General features: G+C 41.9%; 1 protein-coding gene across 6 annotated transcripts in view; it reads right to left on the bottom strand.

Annotated features, from left to right (window-relative positions):
* Positions 1-340: 340 nt before the first annotated feature.
* The window catches only part of CDK14 (cyclin dependent kinase 14), a 543,695-nt gene continuing 520,968 nt past the window's right edge, over positions 341-23,067 (bottom strand). For 4 of the 6 annotated variants that reach the window (XM_039522182.1, XM_039522184.1, XM_039522183.1 and 1 more), the window contains exon 14: positions 341-4,757. The gene's annotated coding sequence lies outside the window, so the exon portion shown is untranslated. Of the gene's footprint in view, positions 4,758-19,279; positions 19,801-23,067 lie in introns of those variants that run through there. The other 2 variants (XM_039522181.1, XM_039522180.1) reach the window with 2 other exon arrangements.

The raw sequence follows: 23,067 nt of genomic DNA, 5'->3' as shown, positions 1-23,067 counted from the left end.
AGCAGCTAGACTCAGGATTGCACATTATTGGAAATGTGGGACCCCTCCTCCTCTGGAATTATAGTATAGTAAAATATGCACTGTCCTTGTAATGGAAAAGACACCCAGCAAGTATGTACACAAGAGAAGCACCAAAACCAGGATAAGTATTTAGAAATGTGGCCATCCTTTCTAGCATACTCCCCAGGGCTCCCCAGCCAGAATCTTTAGTCATGTTCTTTAAATATTAACTTGACTCTGAATAAGTAATATACAGTGAAGTATGTTAATGATTTATTGTAATGTTGCCTTAACAAAAAGTTTTAAAAAATGTTTACAAGCACTATGCTTTTCATTTCTCTGCAAGGAAATTTATACTGCATGGTAGTTCTACACAGCAAACACCAAGGAGAATAGAGAGATTCTGCTAGACTTTATTCAATATCATGTTACAAGAAAACAGTTACAGCTGACAAACCATTACATCTTTCATAATACAGACAAATTACAAATGTCACATTTATTTTACTGCACTGCTTACTATGCTGCTGTTCTGAAGTATGTGTGTGTATTTTATATATACATATTTTTTATATATATATAAAATTACATTAACATTGTTTTCATGTACCAAACCCCTGTTAAAAAGAATGCCTCAATGCATCATACAAAAAGCCCAACTGAAGTTGGTGAGTAGGGATTTTGTATGCAGCACTGTCAAAACGCATTTTTTGGGTAGGATTTTTTGCGCATCCTTTTATTTTTGCTTATGTGAAAAAAATTGCAAGGCAGTAACATACAGTTATGTTGGTAGGGGAGGTTATTGTTATAGGTGGCAAAACAACATATGTCTATTTATATGGGATGTCAGTAGTTTGCCCCCAAGTATGTACAGCCTAAACATTTTATATAAACAAAGGTTACAAAACCAATAATATTCACAGATGAGTATTTTGTATAGAAGCATAACATAGAGCATTGACAACACGTTTAGTCATGTGTGCACTTACAAAAAACACACTGAGGTGTATTTCTCCCACCAATCAGTGGGGAACTGATTATTGTAACATCCTTTAGCATTAGTGGGAGTTCCCGGTGTAAAGTTCTCCCTCACGCCAAAGGCAAGAATAGCCCCCAATGTCTGCAGCATTGCAGATAGAGTTTTCATGTGCTGCATGAACAGATTTGCTATCCTAAGCAATGTTTTTCTGGGAAAAAACCCACCACCCAATCCAGGATACTATGCAGTGATGTAATGTTGATACTATCATAGCGCTAAGGGGTCCTGACTAGTGCTGTGCAACTCCTTGCTGGGTCTGGTTCATGTGGGACAGATGAACTGAGCCCAGCAGGACTGAAGATCAAAGCCAGCTGGAGATGGTAACGTATATGGTTATGTTCTATGAACCTGAACTTCCAAGAAATCCTCCCTTCCCACAGATCATCCCCATCACCACCTCTCCTTCCCCCTCCACCTACTATTAATATCTTTATGGAGCTAGGACATGCCTTTGCACTTTTATTGTCCCACTGCCACTCCCCTGGATTTTCAGGGATGCCAGACAGCTGCCTCCCTTCCCTCAGGCAAAGCCACCACCTCCCCTCAACATCAGAAAGCATTAAAGGACCAGCAAGGCGGTAGAAGGGAAATCATCCCACTGTTGCTGCCAGCCATGGTATTATTGACTAGAGGCAGGTAGCGTCCCATAGCTTCACAAACTATTGTGCTCTAGGGAGTAATGGCCATTCCTACCAAAACTCAGCAGCTAACCCAGTGCTTGGGAGTGTGAAGTGCTACCTAACAGAATGCAGTGGCTGACAGCAGGAGCAGGATTCTTTCCTAGCTCATGCTCGTCTCTTCAAGAGCCAATTTGCCTCCTCTTGCTTCTCTGAAGACCCTTTTAGATTTGGGGGTCAGCAGTGGGAGAATGGTCAGCCAGCACTTCTTAGGGGAGCAATGGAGGAAACACCCAGTTTCAGGATGTTGCAGCAGGAGGATTGTTTGGCCTTCCACAGAAAGATCTAATGTTTAGTTGGGGTTCCTAGTTGATGGGTATTTCAGGGTGACAACTCGCTAAGTAGGGGCTGCTCTGGAAGGAGAGGGAGGGGGAGCAGGGCTGTACAATCACAACCACCCAGGGCTAGGGAGCTTTTTGGCACCTGGCCTGAGGTTTGCAGTTGCACTAGAACTCGGAGAACTATCTGCTGTTGAGTGGGTTTGGGGATCTGTGTGAACCTTTTCAAAGTCTTACTCCCAACCCCATCAACTGTCTGAATAAAAGTTATCCATCCACGAAGACACTCACTCACATTTCAGAATTTCCTCAAGAGAATAATAAATCTGCTGATGAGCACAGGCCACAATGTTCAAACTTGGGTGTTTGAAGTTAGGTGTGTAAATAAGTGACCTGATTGTCAGGAATGCTGAGTTCCCAAAATTCTACTGGGAGTTCAGAGGTGCTTAGCCCCTTTGAAAATTGAGTCACTTTCTTTTTAGGCACCTAAATCTAAATTTACATACCCAACTTCAGGTACTCAAATGTGAACATTTTGGCCATAACCATTAACGATTTCAATGGTTGTTTAAAAGGGGGAGAGAAGAGAGGAATATACACTTGATTTAAGCAAATGCTATGCTTGATTTACCATGGATAAGTAAGGTGCTAGACTTGTATCCCTCCGAAGGGAACACTTTGGGGAATTACTCTATCAATCCACCAGATGTTTCATGGAGCAGCATAATTGCTCACCCTCCCTATTTAAGCTGCCAAAGTAAAAGATATATGTCTAAGGAACTGCTCTTATTTTCCTAACTGAAAGCTTTGTTACATTTTCAAAAATTCTACAGATTTTTGAAGTAAAGCCTTTCTTAAAAAATAGCTAATTTTAAACATCAAATTGCATATGATTTAAGTAGCAAAGATAATGTACAAAAGATTTTTCTCTAAAAAATAAAATGAAACGTAACTCAAAGCAAATGACATATAAGGCAATTTTCATTTGTGATGAGTTTGAAAAGTTCAGTGGGCTTGCTGCTTATTTTTTCCACCTCCTGTCCTTGTAAGTACCAGAATGAATTTGTGGTAAGTTTTAAAATAGGATTGTTATTTAAGTAGCTTTCATGTAGTTTTTACAAGTTTCTAAACAACAGAGATGTCACAGGGGACATATGGTTTTAATGACTGTGCAACTATTGGGTGTATTTTCACATCTTAACTGTGTTTGAAAGTACAGAGCAATAGTTACTGTAGTTCATAAGAGGAAAGCTCTACTGGTAGCTTTTGAACAATCCAGGATTTGCCTTGTTGGGTGTTCTTTCCTAGTTCCCAACAGAAACACTGCTAGAGTTTAATAAAGGGGTGGTAACCCAACTCTTTCCCCCCTTCCCTCCAAACAAAACATTACATGCTAAACCAGTGCGCTTTTTTGGCAGTTGATGCATCCAGGAAGCAGAGGAACTTCACGTTTTGAATAAAATAGCCTAACAAGCCCTTCTGTTCAAGCACCATTATAACTCAAGAGCAGGATTTGCCCCATTCCCAGTCTCTTTGAATTCAAAGTTTTGTACATTAGGGTGGTCCTGTTCCACAAGCTCCCCTCAAGCCCTGCCTCCCCAATCCAGGGGAGCAGAAGTCTCCTTTTTGAAAATGACATGACTGCACTGTTTGCCAAGTTTGCATTGGAGTGATTCAGTCAAAACAGAACTTAAATACACAGTAGCTGGTGGCGTCCTCCAATCAGATTAAAATGTCTAAGGAAGATAAGTGAAAATGCTCTGGTGTGGAACAGCAAACATTTTAGATCAGGGTGACTTTTCATTTTGCTTTCTAAGAAGCAAAACAACAAAGGTAGTTTTCGTGGCTCATTCAGCAAATACTGTTTCTGCACCCTAGTGTCTGTCCTAAAGTAAACTCATGCGCTTTCTGTTTTCATGCTCTTTCTGTTTTCTTTTTCAGCAAATATTCCAGAAGTTAAATAGGGTGTGGAAAAAGTAAGTAAAGATGGAGCCAAGACCTATAAAACATATTTAAAAATCTATATTAGCAAAGGGTAAGGAATTCATGACTGTATCTGTTAGTATAGTATGTTCTGTCATTTTTTCTTCACTGCAGGCCTGTTTTGTAAAGTGGCATGCTATGCAGCCTACACGGAATAACCAAATTCTGAGTTCTAAATAAACATGCAATTATTTCCAGGTTTTAAAAAAAAATGGATGTGAACATTCTGAAGAGGTAAAAATCCACTTTAGGAATAATGGCAAGATACTGTACTTGTCAGTCAATCTGAGGACTTGGGCTTGTTCTAGCTAGAAATAGCCTCCCTACTGGTTGAAAAATATGCCCAACTCTCAAAGAAAACACACATTTTTATGCCACTATTGGCTTTTATGTACAGACATTACTGAACAAGTGTGAACACCAAATGTGTTGTCTTAACGTATTTAAGACCTTGCTGGTGAAAGCATAAAAATCTTTACAAAGACGCTGTGCTGCAGTGGAAAATCAAACAAAATCAAACACAAAAGGCTGAAAAGAGTACATCCCATGTACCAGTAAGCAAAAGCTAAATCTTCACATAGTTCTCTGAAATCACAACGTATCCAAATGCGTGCAAGGTTTTAAGTAAATTGCAGGCAAAAACGGAGTCTTGCCAGCTTCGGTTTTCTTTTGAATGAAATCCACCAGAGAGAGAAAAAGGAGACAGGGCCACGGTTCCTTCAAATCATTGGTCCCCTAATTAGGTTCTGTTTCCCTCCTGAAGAATGGGTGAACGTAATCCTGTAAGGGAAAAATAGAAATTATAAGCAGTCTCATGACCGGCATCATTTTATCATTTCTGAATCTAAAAAGTATGCTTGCCCACAGCCAGCCCTCATGGGAGCCCGCCGTCAGGAGCGGGGGCTGGGGCTTGGAGTGGGGCCATGGCCTTACTGAAATTCCAGGAGGCGGTCAGGAGTGGAGCCTCGGCTGGGGCTGGAACCCTGGGTTGAGTGTGGAAATGCGGTTGGGGTGGGGCCAGAGATGGAGCACAGCTGGGAGCAGAATGGTGCTGGGTGGTGCTCCCTCCCCGCTCCCAGTAAGGGCTGGCCCAGGCCCCACTGCACGTGCCTCTCCGAATGTTCCTCCGCATCCCCCAAGGGGGGCGCGCCCCACAGTTTGGGGACCACTGCCCTGAAGCCAGCATTTTCCAATCGGGTGCCTAAACTAAGGCGCCTAAGTCCTTACTAAGGGATCTACATAAAAGTGGCCTACTCTTCAGAGGGGCCATGAGCACCAACACATTCAACTGGAGTGTATACACAGGTATACGTGGTACCAGACAGCTGTCTCTGCAGGAGATGCTCACGCCCTAGGCACGTAAAGAGGAACCTGCTGCTTATTGGTATAGCATTTGGAGCTTATAAGCTATGTCTGCTCCCTTCCCCTGCTGCTCATCCTGTACTGCACCTAGCAGTTGCGCTAATGACCATTCTCTTCTCCTAACAGAGGGCTGGACAGCTGAGGCTGATCTACCTGATAAACGGATACCCTCAGACTTTGCCCAAAAAAAGGAGTTCGCTTATATATAGGTATATATAGCAAATAGCTCTGTAAACTCCACCTGGTAATGATAAACACCCAGGAACACAAAACACTCATTTTTATTTTGGTGCTTTTCTAGCATATGTATGTTGTAATCATTTCCCTAGTTTTATCTTTGAATCATGCCAGTGATTTCCATTTCATCAAACTCACTCCCAATTATTGATTCTGAAAAGATGGCTTGTGATCATTCTGCTATTTATTTGGGGCCAGCCAAACAGATTGAGGACCCGTAAGGCATGATCCTGAAGTACTTAAATAAAAATCCCATTGACTGTAATAGGAGCTATAGCTGAATGGATCCACTGGAAGGATTTAAGTTTTGTCACTAGCACTTTTAACCTTTAAATATCTCCAAATGGGTTTCTATACAAGCTCTTTGCTGAAGAAGATCGGGAATTCTGTAATTACCTAAAGACAGGTTCGAAATACAGATATTGTTTTTAAAACAACAGGTTTTTCTAAAAGATGAGATTTGAACTATGGGCACTTGTTACACTTTTATATGGAATTGCAAGGATTCACATATACAAGAAAACAGCACTTGAAAGGCAGCTACGTAAAAATATTTATCAGACTTAGAGCTCTGTTGGTATTAGCACCTCCTAAAACTACACAAATCAAATGGTGGGCGCCACTGACTCCAGTCTATAAGGACCTCATTTCAACACCAGGAAAGAAACAATCGCCTGAAAAACTAATGCAAACTGCAGCTTCAAGCATAAGACTAATTGCTTTTTTCATCAGAAGTAGCTTAAACAATTTCCACCTTTTGCAATTTCTCTCTCTCCACCCATGCCAGGCTCATTACCACAGTCCCTGAGTGCTCCTCTCCCTCTCCATTAAAACTACACAGCACCTGAGCTAGATCAACAAAAACACACTATGAGTGGTGTGTGGCAGTTAGTGTCTTATGGCCTCTTGGAGTCTGTTTGACCATTTCTTGAGTCCTATGTGGGTTGTTTTCCAATTGCCTTTGTGATTTGTGCTGGACGCCTACCAACACTTAACTCCTGGCATCCACATGAAAATCCCACTCTTCCGTTGGCTGCTGGTTATGGCTGATGCCTCAGTATCTCTGGTTTCAAAGACCATATTGAAGATGAACTCTCTAGTTGACACTTATATAAGTAAGCACACTATTTTGGGGGTTAAAATTTCACTAGTGTTCATTGGTGACATTTTGATAATATTCCCCAAATTCCACATTTTCCTAAACTAACACTGCTTAGTGGAGACCCCCACCATCCTGTACGGAAGCAACTGAGAAACAGGAAGATTTATAGATCCTGGAGCCTGTTCAATGTTCAGTGGGGATAGATGGGTCTCTTGCACCTTGGGTTTATATTCTGCAACCCTAACTTTGGTCTGGTTGCCCTGCTGATCCCTGTGGTTCCTGTACTGCTTAAAAAATGTCATTGCAGGCAGAGAACACCTGGCCAGACTATAAGGGTAAGCACATAATGCTGGAGTCCCAGGACTTGGTATAACAAGCAAAGCAGACATCATCCAATACGAGTGACAAAATGATTGGGACATAAGACCCTGTCCAGATGTTGCTTTTCAAATTAACCAGATCTGGGATAACAAAACTTGAGTCTCTGGCATTTGTAACAGAAGGACAGAGAAAGAAGTTTCCACTAAGGGCACAAACTGCTCTTTGCCACAGTGAACAAACAAAAACTTTCCCAGTGACACTAAAATTTTCCAGTTGCAAAACACTTAAACTCTCCAAGCTTTGGCTCTCCACGTAAAACTGATCAGACACAGACAACTCTCTAATGAAGGGCCAACATCTGTGAGGTGCTACATGCCTCCTGTGCCATGCCAAGCACTCTCCAGTCGCAAACAGATGTTCAGCACTTCACAGAATCAGGCCAGCAGTTGTGGAGAACACAAGAACCAGGGGTCACCCAATGGAATTAATAGGCAGCATTGTTAAAACAAACATAAAGAAGTATTTCTTCACACAATGCACAGTCATCCCGTGGAACTCATTGCCAGCAGATGTTGTGAAGGCCAAAAGTATAACTGCATTCAAAAAAGAATTAGATAAGTTCATGGAGGATAGGTCAGGGATGCAGCCCCATGCTCTGGGTGTCCCTAAGCCTCTGACTGCCAGAAGCTGGGATTGGGAGATAGGGAATTGGTCTCTTGCTAATTGCCCTGTTCTGTTCATTCCCTCTGAAGCATCTGGCACCAGCCACTGTCAGTAGACAGGATACTGAGCTAGATGGACCATTGGGGTCTGACCCAGTATGGCCATTCTTATGTTCTTATGCTAGCACAAATGATTTACGACACTAAACAGCAGGAGCTGCCATTTTACATGCTGGGAAACACTGACAGCATCATTTTGGTTACAAGATGGAATAAGGACTGACAGTGGTGATTAACATGTGGAATAATGTTCAAAGATTTCTATAGAGGCTCCTTTGTTTCTCTGATGTGGCTCTGAATAAGAACCCCCTTAACTGTTACAGTGTAGTTCTCCCATCCCCAGTGCTGACTGCTTCTGAGACACCTTTCCTTTGGCTTTCAGGTTGGTAATGCAGTCATTGCGAAAGGGATACTGGAGAGCAATGTGGTCCATGCTGCCCCCACCCTTTAAGCACCAAACATCTAAGACCCAAGGCTGTTGCTGAACCAGGATTCTCTACACGATAGCAATTCTGCTTTTGCATGTAAAAAAAGAGAGATCTATTTTAGAAAAATCCTCACTAAAATTTCCTATTTTTTTTTCTGATCATACAAATCGAAGTTTTGCTTGGTGACTTTACAGATCGTGTGTATGGCCCCTGGTCACAGCTTTGCTTATAAAAGCATAAGCTGCAAAATGGAATATTTACAACTTATGATTTCCCAAGAGCAAACAAGGGCTCTTTCAGATCTCCTTAAAGTACCGCCTGACATGTAACAGACTGCCTTAAAAATGAACTTTTATTTTTGCACTGCAGGATGAGACAGTTTAGATTTTCATAATGTCTCTATTAAAAATAATAAAAGATTATAAGCAAGTTAATGATGCATCTGAAATATTTAATGATGCAAATCAAGCAATGTAATTGTAACTGTATGAAATTCTCTGCTGCATACACCCTGTTTTGTCATACAATTTATTAATCCAGCTTAAAAATAAGCAATGAATAACTGTATAATATCGCAGCTGTTGATGTAATAGCAACACTATTAAAGGATACAAAAGCTTTGTATTTTAAATATTAATTCTAAGTCTCAAGGCCTGGGGCAAGGGAGGGGTGACTAAGAGGCCAACACTTCCTGAAGATTATCTTTTTTTTAATTTATAAAAGGACAGTTCTTCCCTTTAAAAATATTTGTCTCTGGTTCCCTTACAGGCTACTTTTGGCAGCCTCAGCATCCTTCCCAAGGTGCTATTAATTAGGGAGCAAATTATAAAACAGGGTGGAGCTGTGCTCATGCAGAGTCCTTAACATGCAAAGCACACTCCGAGTGCAGTTCTATTTAGCAGCACTTTAGACAGTTCATTCCTAGGAAATATGGTTGTAAACACAAATGCAACCAGATAACTGGGAGACACTGCATTTCCTGGAAGGTGAAATAAACTGGCAATTTAAGACCATCAACAATGGTCCCCTCCCCATATTAATATACCCAGCTATTGCTCCATAAAATTGTATAATATTAACAGATAATGCATTTCTTTCTTTTTTATTCATCTCTGTACTAGTGAAGGCATTAAAACAAATATATTATCGATAAAATTTGTATTCCGGTAATATCTACATACAGCTCTTTGCTATCAATGTTAATTAATTGGCTCTCCAATACCCATAATGCAGCTTTATTCTGACCCGCATGCCCTATGAACTAGATATTTTTTTGGATTCAGTTTTCTTAAAACCAACTGTCAGCATCATGTGATGGAAGAGATGAAAAATGAAAATGAGCATTCCCGCTGTGCAGGTGAGTGACCTGTGGGAGACAGCGCTGCCTGGTGGGATTTTTACACGTACCAGCAGACACAGACCAATTGATTAGATCATCATATACCCGCCACCAACGAGGCTCAAGAGACTAATTAGAGAGAGTACTGCCTGCGCAGGCACCCCATTGACACCTAATTTGCTCAGCCAAAGCCTTTGGGGGGAATGTATTATCTCTGCAGCTGCACTTCATGGCATTTCTGATTTGAGGCACAAGCAAGAAGTACTTCAGCACTCTTCTGAGCAAACTGCATGTATAAGCCCTTACGTGCTGAATACAAGCAAACAGAGACATTAAATCAGGACAGCCTCTTATAAACGCTTCACCCCCCTCAAATATAGGTACATATACATACATTGTTTTAGCTCTGTGTCTATATGCACACGCACACACACACACACACACACAGCATGTCTAAGTACGTGTATGCATAAATGTATGTAAAACATACATATATAAACAGACATTTATAGAAATACATATTTTAAAAAAATACAATTTTTATATATTACAAGGTACTTTGTTTCTCAAATGGATTTGCATTGCGGCAAGTTTTAAAAATACTATTGTTATATTATATGAAAAACATTCTTTGCAGTATTGTTAGCTTAAGCCTTCTATTTCTCCACAGGCCAGGATCAGTACAGACAGCCGCCTGTTAGGTTTCTTTACATATCTTCAGTGGCATTAGCTCAGAGGTGAAATAAGTGATTATTTCAGTACTGATTCTAGCTCATTTGTAGGCTTCTCTTCCATAGGCTAAACCGTACAGCTGGTTTGTTGAGGAATACTGTTCACTGGGGCTAAGTATATGGCTACTCAAAACTGATTTATCCTGGGCTTTAGTTTTGTCCAGTTACTCCATGCTCCTGAAATGCACTGGGGAGCCAAGTCTTAAGGCCAGGATTAAAAATGTATTTTAAAATAGATTATTTGACTCTAGAAATAAACTATGATTTTTCCAAACTGGCAAGGTTCGCAGGAAGTATTTTACAACAGACTTTATTGTTCAGTTCTCTAGCTCTCACACCCCATCATTCAAACAAAAAATGGCAGTCTCTCACCACCCCTCAGCGAGATATATTAGACCTGTGCAGAAATGAGGTCTCTTATTTCCAAGACCTCGTCTATACACAAACTTGCACCAGTTTTAAGCTGTGTCTTGAATTTAATTAAATTGGTGCCAACTCCTGTGTGGACGCTCTCAAGTTGGTTTAAGAATATCTATGCAGGATTTTGCACCAGTTTAACTAAATTGATGTTGAAAGAGATTTTAGCTAAATTGGTGCACGTTGTGTGTATAGGCGGGTGTAAGACTTAATTCCCTTTACCAGATATACTAGAGCAGTGACTCTCCGCCTTTTTCATAAGATGGACCACACCTTAATAGAGATGGTATCTCCTCCTATTCTGTCACACAGGCCACATCCCTTCCAGATCCATTTATATTTATTTTTAGCTGCCTTTAATTGCAGCTTATCCAGCTGGAAACAGAGGAGCTAGCTCTATGTGATCAGCCAGTGTTATACAGAAAATTTACTCATATGCTATTAAATATCATCAGAACCATGTTAGTCAAATATGTAAAAGGTTTTCTGAGGCATTTTAATTACTCTTCTATACCATGTCTTACTTCTTTATTGTGTTCATTTGCTAATTCACAATGAGTCTCTCTGATTTCAGTCCCATATAGAAAAATATTGCTGCATATTTTAACCACGTCCAAAAATCCTAAGTCAGAAATATTAATAAAAATGTAGGCAGTGTCTGTTTTTCATAGTTCCTGATCCGGCAAAGAACTTTGCCTGGGATACTTCCTGCTCCCACACAGAGTCCCGCATTCAAGCACCTGAATGGAGATCATTGCAGGATCAAGATTTTGTTCTATTTACAACTAAAAGACCTGGTAAATGAATTGCTCTGGTTGGGGGTGCAGGCTAGGGTGGGGCTGAGGATGAGGAGTTTGGGGTGCAGGAGGAGGTGAGTAGTGCGGGCTCTGGAAGGGAGTTAGGGTGTGGGAGGAGGTTCCAACCTGGGCAGGGGACTGGAGTGCTAGAGGGGGTTCGGGTGTGGGCTCTAGCCGGGTGGTGCTTACCTCAGGCAGCTCCCAGAAGCGGCTGGAGGAGTTTGGGGTGCAGGAGGAGGTGAGTAGTGCGGGCTCTGGAAGAGAGTTAGGGTGTGGGAGGGGGTTCCAACCTAGGGCAGGGGACTGGAGTGCTAGAGGGGGTTCGGGTGTGGGCTCTAACCGGGTGGTGCTTACCTCAGGCAGCTCCCAGAAGCGGCTGACATGTCTGGCTCTTATGGGGAGGGGCCAGGAGGTTCTGCGCACTGCCCATACCCGCAGGTGCTGACCCCACAGCTCCCATTGGCTGTGGTTCCCGGCCAATGGGAGCTGCGGGGCTGGCGCTTGGGGTGGTGGGCACTGTGTGGAACCCCCATGGCCGCCCCTGCGCCTAGGAACTGGACATGGCAGCTGCTACCGGGAGCCATGCAGAGCCAGGGCAGGCCGGGAGCCAGCCTTAGCCCTGCTGCACTGTCGACCAGACTTTTAGTGGCCCGTTCAGCAGTGCTGACCAGAGCTGCCAGGGTCCCTTTTCGTCTGGACATTCCAGTTGAAAACCAGATGCCCGCCAACTCTAGCCACTAAGGATGATTGGCCTATTAGTATGCTGCAGTGGACAGGGCATTAGATTGGGACTCAAAAGACCTGGTTCTATTCTTGACTCTGCCATGGAATAGATGCATGATCTTGGGCGAGTCATTTCACTTCTGTGTGTGTCTGTTTTGTTTGGTTAGATTATAAACTCACTGGGGTAGGATCTGCCTCTTACTGTGTGGTATACAGTACCTAACACAATGAAGTCCTGATGTTACTTGTGACCTCCAGGTGCTCGCATTATATAACAATAATAATGAGGCAAAAATCCTGGATCTGAACAGCAGCAAAGTTTGGAGAATGTGTTTGAAATCCTAACCCAGATCTGACTATGAATTTTGAACCTGTCATTATAACAGTCCAAATCAAAGTCCTAGATGTCCTTTAACTTTAGATTGTAAGAAATCTGAATCCAGATGTTGTAGCTTGATGCTGTACAATACCTATTATAATGGAAGTTTGATACCTAACTGGGACATCTAGGTGCTATAGTAATATAAATAATCTCTTAGAACAACACACTCGGGGCATTGTTGCACTCAATATTCAATTACAGAATACCTCGTACACAGATCTCTCAAAACATTTTAACTAACTCTTGCACATTTGTTACTGAACTAAACAAAGATGAGCTAGCATTTTATTCACTGGTTTTATTTTCACTAATATTTGGTAACATAGTTCGTAGTTGATCTTTTAACCTTTGGGTGGCTGTGGTAACTTCCAAGCTAGTTTTTTCTGTGAGTCTGTCAGCAAAAATTCTCTACTACCCCAAGCTGGCCACAGCTGTATTTTTTTTCCTTTGAGTAGAGAACAAAGTCCACAAAGCCTTTTTCAATTACCATGTGAATAAGGCTTCACATGAAAAATGGCCAGGAAGGAATCTACTATACCTCTTCCAGTCTTTGAGAATAAAATAGAGTCTCTACAAGTGAGCTCTGGGAAAGTTAATACTTCAGACAGAAGTACTACAAAAATAGTAGCCTTAGTGAGTTCAATATAGTTTGCAAGGAGAGCCATAGGAACCTTATTTTAAAAAAAGAAAGAAGCTTAATAGCTCAGACACCAAGATTTTGGAACACATCAAGACTACAGAAATATCCAGTGATGAGCTGCCAAAATCTTAACAACCCGTTCCCTATAAAAAGTTCTGATTTAAGGGGAGGGGCCGGGGCAGGGGGAGACATACTCGTGGGGCCGGGGGCCCCTGCAGGGCCTGGGGCAAATTGCCCCACTTGCCCCCTCGGCAGCCCTAGAGCTTGCAGCCCCCTCCCCCTTACCTTGCCGGCAGCTCAAAGCAGCAGGACGACTCCGGAGCTCAGCTGAGCTGCCCAGCTGATGCCGGTGGCTGGCCATGCTGCAGCTGCGGGGAAGCGGGGGAAGGGCCGGGGGAGCCTCAGCCTTCCCAGCTGGGAATCCTGGGAGCAACAGGATGGTCCGGCCCATGGACCGGAGTTCTTTGCCCACCTCCTGGCTCTAACAACCGGTTCTCCACGGAGGTCTAATTTTAGCAACCGGTTCTTGAGAACCTGTGGGAACCGGCTACAGCTCACCACTGGAAATATCGGTACCTCTTCTTTCACTAGAATGTGCTTTTCAAACCAGACAATGATGAGCCAAATTCTTACAACTTCTTCCATCCTCTTTGTTTTTCCTGTTTCAGCTCTGACCGTCAGCCCCCAGACATGACACTTACAATGATTATTGACTTGTCACCTCTGAGGTTGGGCCCAACAAGATCAGTGGGTAAAAACTCACTCACAGATATTTATCCCCACAGTTGTGCAGTAAAACTAAGGAATATAACCCATGGCTTCCAAAGAGCTTGCCATGCTTTTTCTTGCCATCTGCTTGGTGGCAGTCTCCTCAGTACTGCAGAAATTAGATCTCTAACCCTTATGTTTGCAAACAGGGGCGGCTCTATGTTTTTTGACGCCCCAAGCACGGCAGTCAGGGAGCCTTCGGCGGCGTTTCTGTGGGAGGTCCACCAGTAACGTGGATTCGGTGGCGGTTCTGTGGGTGATCTGCTGGTCCCGCGCCTTCAATGTACCCACCCGCCGAATTGCCGCCAAAGCTGCAGGACAGGTGGACCTCCCGCAGAAACACCGCTGAAGGCCCTCTGACTCCTGCCCTCACTATGACTGGCACGCCGCCCCTCCCAGGCTTGCCACCCCAGGCACGCGCTTGCTGCGCTGGTGCCTGGAGCCGCCCCTGTTTGCAAAGAAAACCTGCCAAAGGGAACCATCTACATATAAACTGATGCAATGTTGTCTTCCTGCATTTGTGATCGGACACCACAACCAATTGCTCTAGGATGTGTTTGTACTTAGTGCCTGATTTCAGTGTGGGCATCTATGTATTACTGTAAAGTAAATAATAAAAGATGTGAGCTGCCCACATTTATATCAACATGCTATTAATGCTGATGCTTAATTAGAATGACTTAAAAGCCAAGGTGGATTTTTAAAAAAATGCCTTTCCTGTTGATCATGCTAATCAGAATTGGTTGGATCTAATAGAACACAAACAGGAAAGACCTATTAGGTCAGTGGTGTACTGCCTAAAGTGCTTTGGCTGCTCCTGGGTTGAACCTCTCTCTGGAGGTGTGGAATATAGATGAGCGAGCAGATGGGAGAATTCCTGGGTGCAGTAGCTACGCCAAACAGAATGGTGGGAGGGACTGGGAGCTTTAGAAGGAACAACCGGCTGAGGGAGCTTGAACAGACTCACTCTTCAACTAAAATAGTTTCTCATAGTTCACCACTTGCTGCAGGCCTCCACTTTCTGCAAGTCTGACTTCCTGACTCACAAACAACTAATTCTTTTCAGATACGCAGAAATATAGTGAAATCTCTTAACTGATTCCTTAGGGGCAAGAATTGGTTGAATAATGGAGAAGGGCTACTAATAAAGGAGGAGCAGAACAGAACTCAAAAGGTTTGGGGATATTTTGGGATGGTCTCTTATAATAGGCCATTGCCTAATCAAGAGACCCATTTTGTACATGCTTCAGGATTGCAGAGAGCAAGAGGGGACTGAGGGCCCATGCAGTAGATGGAAATTTTGTTTTGTTTACAGACTGATTCAGTGGAATGGCTTCTCTCATTTTCCTGACTTGCCAACAATTACTCAAGAAGTCAGAGTATAACAGTTGTGTCCTTAAGGGATCAAGAAGCTTCAAGACTCATTTAATCAACAATTCAGACACTTTCAAAGGGCCAGAAAAATGTTTAAGTTCTCTGCAATCTAATTTCCAACTGCAAAGGAACGGTATAAGCCAGTGGCGGGCAGCCGGCGGCCCATCAAGGTAATCTGATTGAGGGCTGTGAGACATTTTGTTTACATTTGACTGTCCGCAGGCACGCCCCCACCCCCGCGCAGCTCCCAGTGGCCGCCATTCGCTGTTCCCGGCCAATGGGAGCTGTGGGAAGTGGTGGGCTGCAAGGATGTGTTTGCCGCCGCTTCCCGCAGCTCCCATTGGCCGGGAATGGTGAACCGTGGCCACTGGGAGCTGCGGGGGGTTGTGCCTGCGGACGGTCAGCGTCAGCAAAATGTCTCGCGGGCTGCAATCAGATTACCCTGATGAGCTGCAAGCAGCACGTAGGCCACAGATTGCCCACCACTGGTGTAAACCTTAAACTGTAAGGCCAAAGTTCAAGGTGAACAGATTGAGTATTCATGCCTCAATCCAAATTTCATGAATGAAACTTACTGAATTTCTATATATGCCAGTCAGCTGACTGATATCCAGCGTTACACAACACTGGAATTGTGTAAGCGCCTTTGGAAGTACTTACATTTGTGAACACGCTCTTTGTCTGCCTCTGAACTGAAACATCACAACTGGCTAACAGACTCAAAGCTACATGCAGTAATGTTTGTGGTCACCACACAGACAAAAGACGACAGCACAGAGAAAAAGTTCTGGTTTTCCTATTGATACTTCCCCCCACTGCCCTCAAGCATATTTTGTCTATGTGTTCTGTGAAATGAAATGTATATACACAGCACTCTGCTAAAACGTGACTGCACATTTATATCTGATTAAAATCCTCTGCAAATTTATATGCAAATTAGTGTGGCCTTTTGGTTCCAGGGAAGTTGCCAGAAGAGCCTGCAGTGCTGCCAAGGTTGTACACTGCTGGAGTAAAGGTTTCACAATCTACTGTGTAAAATGAAATCTACGTTGACTGCATGCTAGATGAGCTGTTAGCATCCACCTCCTTTGAAAAGAAGTTTAGGGGCCACATTATGTGAAGCTACAGTATATTAAAGGTAGTTAAAATATGGCATTTTGCATACACATGATCAATATATTCAGTTTAGCTTCGTGGTTAATCAATGTTCTTAGAACACATTTAAGACTTCTGGTGCAAAATAATCCAGGGGACCTTGTGTGTAAATCCAGATGCAATTGGTGGGAAGGAACTGCAGGAGGGTCTAAGGCAGTGAGACTCCAACTGAGAACTGGGAGCCACAAGTGGCTCTTTAATGTGTCTCCTGTGGCTCTTTGCAGCACACATGATGTTAAAAACACTGTGTGATTTAATTATTAACCAATCTAAGTTATTAACCAATCAGGATGCTTTTACTATGTTATTAACCAATTGCAGAATACTTGGTCAGTCATTTTGCTATGAGAATATAGATAAATAGTAAACAAAACAATGATTTCACACTCCTGTGGCTCTTGTGGGTAATGTTTATCGTTAATTTGGCTTCTGAACCACTGAGGTCTGAAGTATCAGGGGGTAGCCGTGTTAGTCTGTATCCACAAAAACAACAAGGAGTCCAGTGGCACCTTAAAGACTAACAGATTTATTTGTGCGTAAGCTGAGTCTGAGTATCACTGGTCTAAGGAATGGCATGGACAATCTTCTGGCTCATTTAAACAAAATAAACAAGAACTATTCGGGACTTAAAGATAGCTCCATGAAGTACTGAAAATATTTTAAATAAGCATAATTCAACAGATTCAAATACTATACATGATAAAAAGTGAGGCAGTACGAGTTTATCTATTATTATCAGGGTCTTTAAAATACCTTATCAGTCTCTGGAGCCAGTTTTGGTTCTAGCTACCTTTGTAAATATTTTGATGTGGGGAATGTGTATTTGGGTGGAGGAAAGAGAAAGGAATAAGAGACAGGAAAGTATAAGCCTAAGAAAAATTCATTTTTCATTCATATTTCTGCTTTTGATAAATGTTTTGTCTGGTGTTTCTCTCCAAAAGGGAGAATACTTTTGAGACTAGTAAGGAATTCTTAATTAATCTGGAATGCTGAGTTATGAAAGCCTTTGTTTTTAGCTTAAGAGATGGGACATCATTACAGTTGCATCCTGGATAGCAAAGAACCCTTCTAGTTGAAAGCTGCTATTTTTTAAGCTCCATCAGGTTATACAACTCTATTTGCTGGGCTGGCTTTTCAGAGACTGAACATCATGCCAAAGTAGTCACATAAATTAAAATAAATCCTATAGAGCAGCATTGCAAATGAATAAGTATATATAAAATTAAATAGACTGGAAACCGCACAAGCTGAATCACAAGGTATATGAGATTAAATGGCAGTTTTAAGTAACAGATCTACTTTCCATTTTAGAATGTTTCCCAGCACCATTACAGTACATAGGGCTACTGTCCAGTCCTGCAGAGCACACCACAGAAGAGGGACATAGAGATCAGAAAGGCTTGAAGTTGATCTTCTGAAGCTGGGGTTATAGTCTCCCAACCCAGCAGAGACTGAGAATCTACAAGGAAAGGAAGCCCCAGTTCTGCATGGCAGTTTGCCCCCTCCATGCTACCTTCCCCTCCTCACTGTGCTTTCATTAGCTGGGTCCCCACATGGCTGTGCAATTGTAACACCTGAGGGAAGTAATGCTGCTTGAAGTAGCATTAATGCCTATTTGGGTTTCTGACTGAAATTCTGTGGGATGCTACCAAAAGATCTGTGGGATACCTGTTCTATCCCTCCCAGCCCTGGTCTTTTGTAGAAAGTCATGCGGAACTCTGACACTGTAGAACTGCAGCAGAGGAGCATCTGTAGAATCGGGGAAGACAGTATTGCAAATGAATAAGTATATATAAAATTAAATAGACTGGAAACCGCACAAGCTGAATCACAAGGTATATGAGATTAAATGGCAGTTTTAAGTAACAGATCTACTTTCCATTTTAGACAGTATTGCAGAATTGCAGTTGGGGGCTCCTTGACTTGTACTAGTGGAGAAGGAAAGAATGAGCCTGGACGTTTGATTTCCTATGAGAAGTAAATGTTCTGTCTAAGGTAGGAACTCTTTTCATGCCCATGGTCAGATATGACCAGTGATTTTGGGTGCCCAGCTTGAGACACCTTATAGGGGCCTGATTTTCAGAAAATGTGGAGCAGACACTCTCTGAAAACCAAGACTTTTTTTTAAAGGTGTCTCAAACTAAGCACTCAAAACCACTATTTGCTTCTGAAAATCTTGGTCCATATTTGCATCCAGTTCTGTAATATACTTTATATGTTCCTCACCTTGAACAAAAATAATAGATGCTAGATCAGGCATTACCTATACCTATGGCTGGTACATAAGAGTGGGAACCATGGCCAAATAGGTAACTATAACCTTTTCTTTCAGGGCCATTGCGTCCGTTTTCTTGTAACTGCCAAGAAAAAAATAATCTCTCTTTTGAAGCCCTATTATATATTAAATGTAAGGTTTTGCATGGCTCATTTAAATAGTTTAAACGACACAAGGTTAAGAACAGAAAAGTCTTTCACCAAAGGTGGTTAGTTCTTTTTCAAAGATTTAATATTATTTGAAGCTTACTTTCACTGCATTCCTTTACCTTGGCTGTTTCCCAAGTGGGTATAAGTTAATTAAATAGGATTTTGACCATTTAACCTTCCATATAAACTGTATCTTTACCTAAGTCTATTTAAATAAATCAAATGAAAAGCAATCATGTGGCAAAATATGTATTTTTACAGCTGTGAAAAAACCAAACATGTCTAATAAGGCTATTTGTAAGTACTTAGTAGTCAAAGCTACAGCAAGGAGTCATGGATGATTTTAATTAAAAAAATATGGGTGGGCGTATAAATTCATTTATGATGGATTTTCTCAATCTGAAACTTCTCTAGCATTATTACAGAATAATGCTGTAGCCTCATTTGTTGATGGCAACTACTGTTCAATCCACTTGGTTAACTTTCAATTTTTTTTTATTTTTTTTTTAAAGACCAGCTACACTTTATGTGAATCATAAAGCATGTGAAAGGGATGAGGATAAAGAGGGCGGGAAGAGGGAGAAGGAAGGAGAGACAGTAAAAATAAAACCAGGATAATTTGTTGTGATTTCTATAGACATTAGACTTTCTGGAGTCAGATTTTTAAAGACAGGGGAAATGAGTACAGAAATCTAGACTTGTGTTTACAAACACAGGTAATTGTGCATTTGTGTTCCCTTTTGCACACAATCACCCATTTTGCATTTTCAAGCATAGGCTTGCAACTGGAAATGCAGGCTTTGTGGGTATATCTATTGCCTCCTCAAAATATCTGGCCTCTTCTTTAACTTCATCAGGAAATCAAGTATATTCTGGGTTTGAAGGATTACAGTAACAGTTTCTGTAGCCAAAAGATAAAAAAAATTAAATGATTAACTAACGATATCTCACCTATGAAGAACACAGAGACATGTAAAGCCACCTCTTTGTAATTTGTATGTGACAGTGGCTTTTCCTGGTCCTAGAATCTGCAGTGGTAAAGGATTTGCCAGTGAAGCAGGGGAATTGATCCAGTCTTTCTTCCACTGCAGGAACTTTACATTTGAAGTATTATAAAAGATGTAATGTTCTGCATATTTTAGAACCAAATCCTGCCAACACCATGGATTGCTGTGTAAATAGTGATACTAACAGATGCACTACAGTAATTCTCAGCTAGAAGGTGATATCACATCTGTTCTGGGGTGATAATTCTTTGATAGATGGCACCTTCCTATTCCATTGCACTCCTCTGAACCTGACACTGATGAGTTGCAATCCCCCCAGTAAATCACAGGTTGGTGGAAGAAAGCAAGATAAATGTATCATCTGCAATATAACTCCCTTCCCACTTTGCAGACTCAGCCGCACAAAAGTAGTGATGTAGCCTTGTGAGCATGGTCCCTTGAGGACCTACTCACTAGAACCCTGAACAGGGTTATTTTTTTAATCCCACTCCCACATTGTTTCTTAAATTTTTATCCCACTCCCACCTGGAAAAACCTTAGATCCCACAAATCCTGCAAGATTCCCCCAAGCTACTAATCCCCCCCCCCTGCCAAAAAAACAGTCAGTTAATATATGATGTGTATTAATGGAATTCAGACACAATTTTTACCACTGAAAGAATTAAACAAATCTTGCTTAAACCTTGTAAAAACTTCTTTAACGCCTGTTATAAATAGATATCAAATCTCTCTTTATCCCTCGCTTAAATTTAAGTACTAAAATATCTAAAAAAAAAAAAGGAAAACTTGCTTTGCATTTCTGAAATTCGATTTATGACAAACTGACAAGAGATTTAGTGTTTTCCCGCAAATTACCGCAGTTTCATTTTTTTGCTCACCCAATCCCACCCGCAACAAAGTACATTTTACCTGCTCCTGCTGTTAAGGCAGCAGGACCTGCGGGATCACAGTCCCTCTGCAGGGCTCTATTTTTATTCACCTCTTCATACACTGTAAGTGCTATATTTCCTGGGGCCCTGCATGATTGCTCCAGGAATGCTGTATTGTCCGTCTTTCCTTGCTACAGTAGCTTAACCCTGGTTTGCAGTTTTGTATATAGTGTGATAACAGGAACGAATGGGAAGAACTAGCTTCTATTCTTCACATTTCACAGGATTGGGGTGTATGCTCCGAACACTAAGCAACAACAATTTTCCTGCCCCAGTACATTGCCTCCACACCAAAGCAAAGCCTCAAAGTGAAGTGTGCTTTGAAAAAATACACTTTCAAAATGAAAGACTGAAAAGTAAAACAAACAGTTTAAAGGGATAGCAACAGCCTACAAATCCTGCTTGAGAGAACATTTTACTTACTATTGATACAAACACCTCCTACAGTAAAGTTACAGTAGTCCAAAGAGACCAGAGAAAAGTGTTTTTTCTCATCTGTGCCTTGTGTATGTCAGGACTTTGTATACAATTATTTTCATTGTTTTCCCTGTGGTGTCTTTCATATATCAACAGTTACAGGAGAAGAGAAAAAGACTTTTAAAATAGGAAATATTACTGTAAACCCACTAAAAATGGCAGAGGGACAGGGGCAATGTAGTATCCCAAAGAACTTTAACTCATTTTACAAAATTGACTAAAACTGGGTGTGCTTCTTTAGCAAAGGTTTTAACCTAGGGCACCAGAACTCCTGTTTATGCAAAAATAAAGGAGTCACCACTGTCAAGGAGGAGACTGATATTCTGTCCTGGGAAATTTCAGAAACATTGACACTCCAGTGACATATTGGCTAATCTCAAGTAGCTAATATTTCATTTGACCTTTGTAAAAATCTATCAGTGAGGTTGTTAAACTTGTAATGAAAATCCAGTGTGGGTTCTAGACTATTTATTTTTAAATTTAAGCAATTTCTATCTGCATTGCTGACCATGAGAAGACAAAGTGAGGGTTTGCTTTCCCGTCTTCGATTTTGCTGATTCCGGAGGCCCCAGGACGACAAGAGGATTCTGAAGTTCACGCAGGTGTTCTGACTGTCGACTCTCAACGTGCTTCTGGGTTGGGAGTTACAGGTTAACAGAGTAGCTCAGGGCAAACTGGGCAGTCAACAGGTGAACAAGGCAGCATGACGGGACCACAACCCAGTGAGCAAGTATGATTGAAAAGGGGCACAATGAGGCAGCAATCAGGTGATCAGGAGCAGGAGGAACCAGACAATCTAGGCAGCACTGAAATACTACTGATCACACCAGAAACTGCTGCAATATGAAAATGAATTCCTACCTTCAAGGCTCATATGTCATCACACTAAACTAGCTGAAGCTGCCTATCAGAGCAGGCAGCCTTGTATCAACTCAGCAGGACAGCAGTAATTAAGGTGCCACCCACTCTGCTAATCCAATTCCGCCCCTCCTGACTTGCTATTAAATATTAATGAGTGAGGAGGCAAGAGGAGGAAATTCCTGGCAGTCAAGCCAGCGTGCGAATGAGGCTCTGTGCTTTGCATACGTCTTGTGCAAACTAGCTCTAAATGCAATGTCAAGTGATTAATAGTGGTTAAACTAGAAGATCTGGAATTTGCCATGTTCTGAGTCATCCGATCTTTGATCAGGACATGTGGGAGAATGAAACACAGACATAAAGATACATTTTGAAATAGGAAGCTGCAACTTTATTAACTTTTTGCTTTACTGGGGATGGGGAGGCAGAGAACCTCCCACAAACACACACACACACACTCTCTGCAGACATTTACTTAGATCCAGTGCAATGTTAAAAATGGACTGCATGCCAAACAGCCAATATTCAGGATTGGCCCTTTTTTATCTTAACTCCTAGGACTCAGCCTAGCTCTGAAGGGGATTTGTGGGGGGAGGGGGGGACAGAGGGAGGAGCCAGGGAAGGGGGAGGGGAAAGGAGCAGAAGAACTTAGTCTCTTATGCCCTGGTATTCTCAACCTATAACCACTTGAGCACACCCCTCTCCAGACTCTGGAAGAACCCATTATTCCTGAGTCACTACCATGAAGTGGATACAGAATTGGTTAGGCAACTGCAAACAAAGAGTAACTATTAATGGAATGTTATCAGATTGGAGGGAGGTTTCAATTGGGGTTCCACAGGGATCTGTTTTGGGTCCAGTGTTGTTTAACATCTTTATTAATGATCTGGAATAGAG

Source organism: Mauremys reevesii, linkage group 2, assembly GCF_016161935.1.
Source record: "Mauremys reevesii isolate NIE-2019 linkage group 2, ASM1616193v1, whole genome shotgun sequence".
Classification (NCBI taxonomy): domain Eukaryota; kingdom Metazoa; phylum Chordata; order Testudines; family Geoemydidae; genus Mauremys; species Mauremys reevesii.
This window is presented reverse-complemented; position numbering and strand designations above follow the sequence as displayed.